Below are 12,500 nucleotides of genomic sequence, written 5' to 3' on the forward strand. Positions count from 1 at the left end.
CGCACCACAAAACACAGCGCCATCTGTAGGTCTCCCGCGGCATGACGTCCTGCAACGACGATACCGCCATCTATGAGACGCCAAGCCGACCAAGACATCGATGGGCCCACAGTGCCCATCATTCGACCCCACCCACAAAGCCTGCGTCCTCTGTCGACCACAGCACCCCAACGCCAGCGCCTCTGCCGCACGAAATCGTGGACCGGCAATCACTCCACCTGCGCCCCACTCCAACCGCCCAACTCGCAACTCCAGCGGATGAACGGCGGACCTTTCCCGCAGTCGCAATGTGCAATCCACCCCTATAACATGCGTTTCATGAAGAGGTACGTCCAATATGCGACATTCCCGCTGTCCCTATACATGAGCTGCGAGCTGTACCAGTTACGAGCTAGAGACGCGATCGCGTTGCTCTCTGTACGAATGCCGATGCTGAGCGGTCAGCTAGGAGGCGCTCCATCCATGTCGGTACCGGTGAGCGTTGCACTCGCAGTCGCAAAAACGTACGGCAAGTATATTACTCGGAAGAGTCAATGACAGTCCACGCCCCCCTGCGTGGGAAGAGTCTTTCTAGGCCATGACCCACCGGAAGGGCGCAGCGTCCCCCACCCCAGACATGTGACGTCACACCATCGGTATTGACGACTAGACTGATTCCTTATAATCATTTGCCATACACCGGTGGAAGCTGCCGAGACGAGTAACTACATAGCGGGCTCGCCGTGTCACTAATGTACAGAGATACAACAGTTTCGACTGGAACCGGATTAAACGTATACACGGCGCTGATTAGTAATAGATAGAGCCATCAGAATACAGATAATGTATACAACTGTCCGAATACATGCTGAAAGACTCTGCTCACAATCACAACCACACGTCAGCCACACACCCTTATCACGCACTACTCTCTGCCTGTAACACGCACACAGACAATATGTAAGCACCAGCATGGAACAACACCCAGTGCATCCTCTCCGCCACATTAGACAATCCACACTGTCATAACCAGACTGGGAGGTCCACTCAGAAAACAGAATATCCCACCCACCCGACAACCACCATTGCTCAGCCAAGCCACCAACACCCACACATGTCCTACACAGGGGTGCACCCAACATCACAATACTGCCTCCTCTCACAGCACACAAACAATGGCAGGAATGAAAGACACAGGTCTGCCACAAGCATGGAATGAGAGCGCCGCCTGTCATGAGCCAAAGGTGCATCCTGACGTGGCAAATCAGATGATGCCGCAGGCATCCACTTACTATAATCACAATCAACAAACCGGCCGCCCCGCCCCCCATTAAACCTTTCCTTACAACAATGTGTACCTTAACCTAACCTATATCGTACCGTAACCTAACCTATATCGTACCGTAACCTAACCTATATCGTACCGTAACCTAACCTATATCGTACCGTAACCTAACCTATATCGTACCGTAACCTAACCTATATCGTACCGTAACCTAACCTATATCGTACCGTAACCTAACCTATATCGTACCGTAACCTAACCTATATCGTACCGTAACCTAACCTATATCGTACCGTAACCTAACCTATATCGTACCGTAACCTAACCTATATCGTACCGTAACCTAACCTATATCGTACCGTAACCTAACCTATATCGTACCGTAACCTAACCTATATCGTACCGTAACCTAACCTATATCGTACCGTAACCTAACCTATGTCGTACCGTAACCTAACCTATGTCGTACCGTAACCTAACCTATGTCGTACCGTAACCTAACCTATGTCGTACCGTAACCTAACCTATGTCGTACCGTAACCTAACCTATGTCGTACCGTAACCTAACCTATGTCGTACCGTAACCTAACCTATGTCGTACCGTAACCTAACCTATGTCGTACCGTAACCTAACCTATGTCGTACCGTAACCTAACCTATGTCGTACCGTAACCTAACCTATGTCGTACCGTAACCTAACCTATGTCGTACCGTAACCTAACCTATGTCGTACCGTAACCTAACCTATGTCGTACCGTAACCTAACCTATGTCGTACCGTAACCTAACCTATGTCGTACCGTAACCTAACCTATGTCGTACCGTAACCTAACCTATGTCGTACCGTAACCTAACCTATGTCGTACCGTAACCTAACCTATGTCGTACCGTAACCTAACCTATGTCGTACCGTAGCCTAACCTATGTCGTACCGTAACCTAACCTATGTCGTACCGTAACCTAACCTATGTCGTACCGTAACCTAACCTATGTCGTACCGTAACCTAACCTATGTCGTACCTTAACCTAACCTATGTCGTACCTTAACCTAACCTATGTCGTACCTTAACCTAACCTATGTCGTACCTTAACCTAACCTATGTCGTACCTTAACCTAACCTGTATTGCGCCTTAACCTAACCTGTATTGCGCCTTAACCTAACCTGTATTGCGCCTTAACCTAACCTGTATTGCGCCTTAACCTAACCTGTATTGCGCCTTAACCTAACCTGTATTGCGCCTTAACCTAACCTGTATTGCGCCTTAACATAACCTGTATTGCGCCTTAACCTAACCTGTATTGCGCCTTAACCTAACCTGTATTGCGCCTTAACCTAACCTGTATTGCGTCTTAACCTAACCTGTATTGCGCCTTAACCTAACCTGTATTGCGCCTTAACCTAACCTGTATTGCGCCTTAACCTAACCTGTATTGCGCCTTAACCTAACCTGTATTGCGCCTTAACCTAACCTGTATTGCGCCTTAACCTAACCTGTATTGCGCCTTAACCTAACCTGTATTGCGCCTTAACCTAACCTGTATTGCGCCTTAACCTAACCTGTATTGCGCCTTAACCTAACCTGTATTGCGCCTTAACCTAACCTGTATTGCGCCTTAACCTAACCTGTATGGCGCCTTAACCTAACCTGTATGGCGCCTTAACGTAACCTGTATTGCGCCTTAACGTAACCTATATTGCGCCTTAACGTAACCTATATTGCGCCTTAACCTAACCTATATTGCGCCTTAACGTAACCTATATTGCGCCTTAACGTAACCTATATTGCGCCTTAACCTAACCTATATTGCGCCTTAACCTAACCTATATTGCGCCTTAACCTAACCTATATTGCGCCTTAACCTAACCTATATTGCGCCTTAACCTAACCTATATTGCGCCTTAACCTAACCTATATTGCGCCTTAACGTAACCTATATTGCGCCTTAACCTAACCTATATTGCGCCTTAACCTAACCTATATTGCGCCTTAACGTAACCTATATTGCGCCTTAACGTAACCTATATTGCGCCTTAACGTAACCTATATTGCGCCTTAACGTAACCTATATTGCGCCTTAACCTAACCTATATTGCGCCTTAACCTAACCTATATTGCGCCTTAACCTAACCTATATTGCGCCTTAACCTAACCTATATTGCGCCTTAACGTAACCTATATTGCGCCTTAACGTAACCTATATTGCGCCTTAACGTAACCTATATTGCGCCTTAACGTAACCTATATTGCGCCTTAACGTAACCTATATTGCGCCTTAACGTAACCTATATTGCGCCTTAACGTAACCTATATTGCGCCTTAACCTAACCTATATTGCGCCTTAACGTAACCTATATTGCGCCTTAATGTAACCTATATTGCGCCTTAATGTAACCTATATTGCGCCTTAATGTAACCTATATTGCGCCTTAATGTAACCTACGTTGCGCCTTAACGTAACCTACGTTGCGCCTTAACGTAACCTACGTTGCGCCTTAACGTAACCTACGTTGCGCCTTAACGTAACCTACGTTGCGCCTTAACGTAACCTACGTTGCGCCGTAACGTAACCTACGTTGCGCCGTAACGCAACCCACGTTGCGCCGTAACGTAACCCACGTTGCGCCGTAACGTAACACACGTTGGGCCTTAACCCAACACACGTTGGGCCTTAACCCAACACACGTTGGGCCTTAACCCAACACACGTTGGGCCTTAACCCAACACACGTTGGGCCTTAACCCAACACACGTTGGGCCTTAACCCAACACACGTTGGGCCTTAACCCAACACACGTTGGGCCTTAACCCAACACACGTTGGGCCTTAACCCAACACACGTTGGGCCTTAACCCAACACACGTTGGGCCTTAACCCAACACACGTTGGGCCTTAACCTGCTCTGTAATTGTCATACGACGCGTTAAATTAGTGTAGTGTTGCCTAACTGCAACCCCCGCAATATAGTTTGCTACTCGCACTGCCCGGTCCCCAGTGTATCGCTTCATGTTAAACACCTTGCAGCTATACACTGTAATGTGGATGGCAGCAGGACGTACATGCTCAATGCCCTTTGCAGTTGTTCATTGGCATTTGCAGTTGTTCATTGGCATTTGCATGGCGAAGCACTTAGCCTACGCTGTGGTACGGCCTGTGTCAACTGTCCGCTGATGTTGTACGTCCAAATCACACACTGTACTGCACATTGGTCCTCATGTACTGAATGATACATCGTGGTACATGTGACCGTACAACGACTGCGCCAACAACGGCGAACCATGCGGTCCAAATGTTGTGCACTCAGCTACGTGTCGTCTCCCTATAAGAGCTGGATTGCAGTGTGGTATGCCCTGGATGGCGATCAGCATGAGCCGTCTGTTGATGTAGTGGCGCGTGTTGTCAGACGTAGTCGTCTCTTCTCACACACCGTGATAGCATGGTGCACTGCGTTCCACATCTGCGACATGCGACAGAGGCCGGTTGACAGTCGTTCGCGCAATGGACATCGCATACGTACGGGGGCCACCTTCCACGTGTTCGCGAAGCGTGCACATGTTGTTGCGTGTATGTGGGCAGACATAGTGTGTCGTGACACCTGACACAGGCATGCAACAATCGTTGAATTTGCAAATGGCGATGGACGCCTACGTTTGCTGGTGACGTTACGCAAATGAACAACTGGTAAACCGTTGTGGTGCGGTTGTTCTCGCTAGAGGTGAATCAGTGATGGCGACGATCGGTTGAGCTACCAACCGGTTGTTCCAGCGATACCCACCATGCCCACGAACGTGAATGGCATCTGGGTGTGAAGCGATACGCGGCGGTGGCTGGGTGGGACCGTCCCCGGCCGGTGAGGGGGGGCCTCCCGGCGTGCTGGCCGCGCGGTGCGTGGGCGCACGCGCTACAGCCGGCTGGTGGGGGCGGCCAGTGGCAGGCGCGCCGGCCGACGGAGGCGGCAGGCGGCGCAGCTGCGCGCCGGCGCACCCTGCACGCGGCGCCGTGCGGCCAAAGTAGGTCCTCGCGGGCCCGGTGCGAAGCGCGGTGGACATCTGCAGTGTGCTGGTCCGATTGAGGACTGTGTGCGCTGAGGATGCGCCGCCGCCCGGCGCTCGGCGCCGCGACGCCGTCTGCTGCTCGGTCGCCTCTGCGGTTCTCGCAGGTGGTTTGTATCGCAGCTGTGCGGACGTGTTGGCGCGTGCGCTGTGCTGGGAGAGTTCGCTTCGGCACCCAAGTGGGGCTTTTGTCCTTCTGTGGCGCTGGCGTTGGAGCTGCCGGTCACCGTAGGTGGCGCGTGTTGTCTCCCGCCGGCAATGCCACGACAGCACGCTCCCGGGCCTCTGTCGGCAGCGGCAAGCTCAGTTGGGAGCACGGGTGGTCGCACCTAAAGCGTCTACTCGCCAAACTCCGGGCGATTGCGCCTCTCTCGAACCCGACCAAGTACTTAGGACGGCGCTGCGCGCCGCCGGGACCTGAGAGGGTTTCGAGGTGTATGGTGCAGGGGAGCTCAGCCTCCTCCTGTTTGCAGAATAATTGAGCGGACGCTTGCGTGTTCGCGCGGGCCCCCGGGACACACTCCCGGGCGGCCGGCTGCTCAGCTCTAGTTGACGCAGCTCCCTGGTTGATCCTGCCAGTAGTCATATGCTTGTCTCAAAGATTAAGCCATGCATGTCTCAGTACAAGCCGCATTAAGGTGAAACCGCGAATGGCTCATTAAATCAGTTATGGTTCCTTAGATCGTACCCACGTTACTTGGATAACTGTGGTAATTCTAGAGCTAATACATGCAAACAGAGTCCCGACCAGAGATGGAAGGGACGCTTTTATTAGATCAAAACCAATCGGTCGGCTCGTCCGGTCCGTTTGCCTTGGTGACTCTGAATAACTTTGGGCTGATCGCACGGTCCTCGTACCGGCGACGCATCTTTCAAATGTCTGCCTTATCAACTGTCGATGGTAGGTTCTGCGCCTACCATGGTTGTAACGGGTAACGGGGAATCAGGGTTCGATTCCGGAGAGGGAGCCTGAGAAACGGCTACCACATCCAAGGAAGGCAGCAGGCGCGCAAATTACCCACTCCCGGCACGGGGAGGTAGTGACGAAAAATAACGATACGGGACTCATCCGAGGCCCCGTAATCGGAATGAGTACACTTTAAATCCTTTAACGAGTATCTATTGGAGGGCAAGTCTGGTGCCAGCAGCCGCGGTAATTCCAGCTCCAATAGCGTATATTAAAGTTGTTGCGGTTAAAAAGCTCGTAGTTGGATTTGTGTCCCACGCTGTTGGTTCACCGCCCGTCGGTGTTTAACTGGCATGTATCGTGGGACGTCCTGCCGGTGGGGCGAGCTGAAGGCGTGCGACGCGCCTCGTGCGTGCTCGTGCGTCCCGAGGCGGACCCCGTTGCAATCCTACCAGGGTGCTCTTGAGTGAGTGTCTCGGTGGGCCGGCACGTTTACTTTGAACAAATTAGAGTGCTTAAAGCAGGCAAGCCCGCCTGAATACTGTGTGCATGGAATAATGGAATAGGACCTCGGTTCTATTTTGTTGGTTTTCGGAACCCGAGGTAATGATTAATAGGGACAGGCGGGGGCATTCGTATTGCGACGTTAGAGGTGAAATTCTTGGATCGTCGCAAGACGAACAGAAGCGAAAGCATTTGCCAAGTATGTTTTCATTAATCAAGAACGAAAGTTAGAGGTTCGAAGGCGATCAGATACCGCCCTAGTTCTAACCATAAACGATGCCAGCCAGCGATCCGCCGCAGTTCCTCCGATGACTCGGCGGGCAGCCTCCGGGAAACCAAAGCTTTTGGGTTCCGGGGGAAGTATGGTTGCAAAGCTGAAACTTAAAGGAATTGACGGAAGGGCACCACCAGGAGTGGAGCCTGCGGCTTAATTTGACTCAACACGGGAAACCTCACCAGGCCCGGACACCGGAAGGATTGACAGATTGATAGCTCTTTCTTGATTCGGTGGGTGGTGGTGCATGGCCGTTCTTAGTTGGTGGAGCGATTTGTCTGGTTAATTCCGATAACGAACGAGACTCTAGCCTGCTAACTAGTCGCGTGACATCCTTCGTGCTGTCAGCGATTACTTTTCTTCTTAGAGGGACAGGCGGCTTCTAGCCGCACGAGATTGAGCAATAACAGGTCTGTGATGCCCTTAGATGTTCTGGGCCGCACGCGCGCTACACTGAAGGAATCAGCGTGTCTTCCTAGGCCGAAAGGTCGGGGTAACCCGCTGAACCTCCTTCGTGCTAGGGATTGGGGCTTGCAATTGTTCCCCATGAACGAGGAATTCCCAGTAAGCGCGAGTCATAAGCTCGCGTTGATTACGTCCCTGCCCTTTGTACACACCGCCCGTCGCTACTACCGATTGAATGATTTAGTGAGGTCTTCGGACTGGTACGCGGCATTGACTCTGTCGTTGCCGATGCTACCGGAAAGATGACCAAACTTGATCATTTAGAGGAAGTAAAAGTCGTAACAAGGTTTCCGTAGGTGAACCTGCGGAAGGATCATTACCGACTAGACTGCATGTCTTTCGATGTGCGTGTCGTGTCGCGCAACACGCTACCTGTACGGCTCGCAGTAGCCGTGCGCCGCGTGCGGAACCACGCGTGCTTCTCAAAACTAACGCCAATGTTGTGTGGTACGAGCGCTGAAGCGCTGGAGCGGCTGGCCTGCGGCACCTGGCGCCTGGCGCCGGTTTTGAATGACTTTCGCCCGACTGCCTGTCCGCTCCGGTGTGGAGCCGTACGACGCCCATCGGCCGTGAGGCCGTTGGACACAGAACGCTTGAACAGGGGCCGCCACACGCCTACGTCCCGCCTATGCAACTGTCTTGAAAGAGACAGTGGAAACTAAGAAAAAGATCACCCAGGACGGTGGATCACTCGGCTCGTGGGTCGATGAAGAACGCAGCAAATTGCGCGTCGACATGTGAACTGCAGGACACATGAACATCGACGTTTCGAACGCACATTGCGGTCCATGGATTCCGTTCCCGGGCCACGTCTGGCTGAGGGTCGGCTACGTATACTGAAGCGCGCGGCGTTTGCCCCGCTTCGCAGACCTGGGAGCGTCGCGGCCGCCTGTGGGGCCGGCCGCGCCTCCTTAAACGTGCGATGCGCGCCCGTCGCCTGGCGGTTCGCATACCGGTACTTACTCGGTAGCGTGCACAGCCGGCTGGCGGTGTGGCGTGCGACACCTCGTACAACGACCTCAGAGCAGGCGAGACTACCCGCTGAATTTAAGCATATTACTAAGCGGAGGAAAAGAAACTAACAAGGATTCCCCCAGTAGCGGCGAGCGAACAGGGAAGAGTCCAGCACCGAACCCCGCAGGCTGCCGCCTGTCGTGGCATGTGGTGTTTGGGAGGGTCCACTACCCCGACGCCTCGCGCCGAGCCCAAGTCCAACTTGAATGAGGCCACGGCCCGTAGAGGGTGCCAGGCCCGTAGCGGCCGGTGCGAGCGTCGGCGGGACCTCTCCTTCGAGTCGGGTTGCTTGAGAGTGCAGCTCCAAGTGGGTGGTAAACTCCATCTGAGACTAAATATGACCACGAGACCGATAGCGAACAAGTACCGTGAGGGAAAGTTGAAAAGAACTTTGAAGAGAGAGTTCAAAAGTACGTGAAACCGTTCTGGGGTAAACGTGAGAAGTCCGAAAGGTCGAACGGGTGAGATTCACGCCCATCCGGCCACTGGCCTCCGCCCTCGGCAGATGGGGCCGGCCGCCCGCGCGGAGCAATCCGCGGCGGGGTCGTGTCCGGTTGCCTTTCCACTCGCCGCGGGGTGGGGCCGTTCCGGTGTGCGGTGGGCCGCACTTCTCCCCTAGTAGGACGTCGCGACCCGCTGGGTGCCGGCCTACGGCCCGGGTGCGCAGCCTGTCCTTCCGCGGGCCTCGGTTCGCGTCTGTTGGGCAGAGCCCCGGTGTCCTGGCTGGCTGCCCGGCGGTATATCTGGAGGAGTCGATTCGCCCCTTTGGGCGCTCGGGCTCCCGGCAAGCGCGCGCGGTTCTTCCCGGATGACGGACCTACCTGGCCCGGCCCCGGACCCGCGCCGCTGTTGGCTCGGGATGCTCTCGGGCGGAATAATCGCTCCCGTCAGCGGCGCTTCAGCTTTGGACAATTTCACGACCCGTCTTGAAACACGGACCAAGGAGTCTAACATGTGCGCGAGTCATTGGGCTGTACGAAACCTAAAGGCGTAATGAAAGTGAAGGTCTCGCCTTGCGCGGGCCGAGGGAGGATGGGGCTTCCCCGCCCTTCACGGGGCGGCGGCCTCCGCACTCCCGGGGCGTCTCGTCCTCATTGCGAGGTGAGGCGCACCTAGAGCGTACACGTTGGGACCCGAAAGATGGTGAACTATGCCTGGCCAGGACGAAGTCAGGGGAAACCCTGATGGAGGTCCGTAGCGATTCTGACGTGCAAATCGATCGTCGGAGCTGGGTATAGGGGCGAAAGACTAATCGAACCATCTAGTAGCTGGTTCCCTCCGAAGTTTCCCTCAGGATAGCTGGTGCTCGTACGAGTCTCATCCGGTAAAGCGAATGATTTGAGGCCTTGGGGCCGAAACGACCTCAACCTATTCTCAAACTTTAAATGGGTGAGATCTCCGGCTTGCTTGATATGCTGAAGCCGCGAGCAAACGACTCGGATCGGAGTGCCAAGTGGGCCACTTTTGGTAAGCAGAACTGGCGCTGTGGGATGAACCAAACGCCGAGTTAAGGCGCCCGAATCGACGCTCATGGGAAACCATGAAAGGCGTTGGTTGCTTAAGACAGCAGGACGGTGGCCATGGAAGTCGGAATCCGCTAAGGAGTGTGTAACAACTCACCTGCCGAAGCAACTAGCCCTGAAAATGGATGGCGCTGAAGCGTCGTGCCTATACTCGGCCGTCAGTCTGGCAGTCATGGCCGGTCCTTGCGGCCGGCCGCGAAGCCCTGACGAGTAGGAGGGTCGCGGCGGTGGGCGCAGAAGGGTCTGGGCGTGAGCCTGCCTGGAGCCGCCGTCGGTGCAGATCTTGGTGGTAGTAGCAAATACTCCAGCGAGGCCCTGGAGGGCTGACGCGGAGAAGGGTTTCGTGTGAACAGCCGTTGCACACGAGTCAGTCGATCCTAAGCCCTAGGAGAAATCCGATGTTGATGGGGGCCGTCATAGCATGATGCACTTTGTGCTGGCCCCCGTTGGGCGAAAGGGAATCCGGTTCCTATTCCGGAACCCGGCAGCGGAACCGATACAAGTCGGGCCCCTCTTTTAGAGATGCTCGTCGGGGTAACCCAAAAGGACCCGGAGACGCCGTCGGGAGATCGGGGAAGAGTTTTCTTTTCTGCATGAGCGTTCGAGTTCCCTGGAATCCTCTAGCAGGGAGATAGGGTTTGGAACGCGAAGAGCACCGCAGTTGCGGCGGTGTCCCGATCTTCCCCTCGGACCTTGAAAATCCGGGAGAGGGCCACGTGGAGGTGTCGCGCCGGTTCGTACCCATATCCGCAGCAGGTCTCCAAGGTGAAGAGCCTCTAGTCGATAGAATAATGTAGGTAAGGGAAGTCGGCAAATTGGATCCGTAACTTCGGGATAAGGATTGGCTCTGAGGATCGGGGCGTGTCGGGCTTGGTCGGGAAGTGGGTCAGCGCTGACGTGCCGGGCCTGGGCGAGGTGAGTGCCGTAGGGGTGCCGGTAAGTGCGGGCGTTTAGCGCGGGCGTGGTCTGCTCTCGCCGTTGGTTGGCCTCGTGCTGGCCGGCGGTGCAGGATGCGCGCGCCTGCGCGGCGTTCGCGCCCCGGTGCTTCAACCTGCGTGCAGGATCCGAGCTCGGTCCCGTGCCTTGGCCTCCCACGGATCTTCCTTGCTGCGAGGCCGCGTCCGCCTTAGCGTGCTCCTCCGGGGGCGCGCGGGTGCGCGGATTCTCTTCGGCCGCCATTCAACGATCAACTCAGAACTGGCACGGACTGGGGGAATCCGACTGTCTAATTAAAACAAAGCATTGCGATGGCCCTAGCGGGTGTTGACGCAATGTGATTTCTGCCCAGTGCTCTGAATGTCAACGTGAAGAAATTCAAGCAAGCGCGGGTAAACGGCGGGAGTAACTATGACTCTCTCATAGTTACTGGGCAAGTGAAGCGCAATACATGGGCCATGCCCTCTTAGCCTCTCCTTGCCTGCGGCTTCCCCCCTTCCCGTGGGCCCGCCGATACGCCAGTCCTAGATAGGACTGGTAAGCAGAGTGGAAGTCCGCACTTGGGGCTTTGGGGGGTTACCAGCCCTCCATCGCAAAACCCTTAATGTTGGGACAACAAGAGAAGAAAACACGGGCACCGGGCCTTCCGCTGAAGGACCCGGCCCAACAGTCCCGACTGCTAGCCTGCCTACCCGCCCTGAAGTAGAGCAGGCCGTGGAGCCATGGTTCCACTGCAGCATTTGCAGCCGTGCCTTCCGCAGCAAGATCGGGCTCGGACAACACCGCCGCCGCGCCCATCCGGAAGCGGCAAATGCGGAGATTACAACCGATAGGAAGAGAGCTCGGTGGGCGGAAGAAGAAATGCGGGAGCTCGCCCTGGCGGAGGCTAGGCTTCTCTGTGCCTGTGACTCCAAAGTCCTCTTTGCAAACCAGGAGCTTCTACCCCTGTTTCCGCACCGTACCCTGGATGCCATCAAGTGCAGGAGGAGGACGGTGGCACACAGGACGATGGTGCGGGAATACGTAGAGGAGCTGAGGCGGGAACAACGGACGCAGCATGGTCTGCGCCATTCACCCGTCCCGGAGTCGCTGCCGGAGGGGCCACCCTCTCCGCCGGAGCTTGAGCGCCCGCCACAAACATCTATAGTCGACGAAGCTATATGGAGGCACCTCGCCAGCCTGCCGCGGTCGGCCGCGCGCTTCTCGGCCCTGGACGACCTTGCGTGTTTGGGGCCGGGTACGCCGTTGGCAGTGGTCGCGGCTGGGCTGCCTGAGGCCCTCCGTGCTGTCGGCTCTGAGGAAGCAGGAGCAAGGAAGAAGAAGACGTTGCGCCCGCCATCCAAGCAGCGGTCTGGTGGTGGCCCTCCGCTCTCCAAGCGGAAGCGCCGCCGGTGGGAATATGCCAGATGTCAGGATGCCTTCAGGAAGAATCGCGCGCGCTGCGTGCGTGGCCTCCTGGATGGCACCCTGCTCCAGCCGCCGTCGACCATCCCTGGGCTGGTGGACTTCTGGCGCAGCCTCTTCACGACAGAGCCACCTTCCAACGCTGGCTCCATTCCCGAC

At 55.3% G+C, this 12,500-nt stretch overlaps 2 non-coding genes and 1 pseudogene across 2 annotated transcripts; all 3 read left to right on the forward strand.

The window, feature by feature from the left end:
* Window positions 1-5,873: 5,873 nt before the first annotated feature.
* LOC124584029 lies at window positions 5,874-7,783 on the forward strand. Its single transcript, XR_006974448.1, has one exon. It is a non-coding gene; the product is annotated as a small subunit ribosomal RNA (ribosomal RNA).
* Window positions 7,784-8,135: 352 nt separating this feature from the next.
* On the forward strand, window positions 8,136-8,290 carry LOC124584040. Its single transcript, XR_006974457.1, has one exon. It is a non-coding gene; the product is annotated as a 5.8S ribosomal RNA (ribosomal RNA).
* A 188-nt stretch (window positions 8,291-8,478) lies between these two features.
* The window catches only part of LOC124583762, a 7,811-nt pseudogene continuing 3,789 nt past the window's right edge, over window positions 8,479-12,500 (forward strand).

Source organism: Schistocerca americana, unplaced genomic scaffold (genome assembly GCF_021461395.2).
Source record: "Schistocerca americana isolate TAMUIC-IGC-003095 unplaced genomic scaffold, iqSchAmer2.1 HiC_scaffold_47, whole genome shotgun sequence".
In the NCBI taxonomy this organism is placed as follows: Eukaryota; Metazoa; Arthropoda; class Insecta; order Orthoptera; family Acrididae; genus Schistocerca; species Schistocerca americana.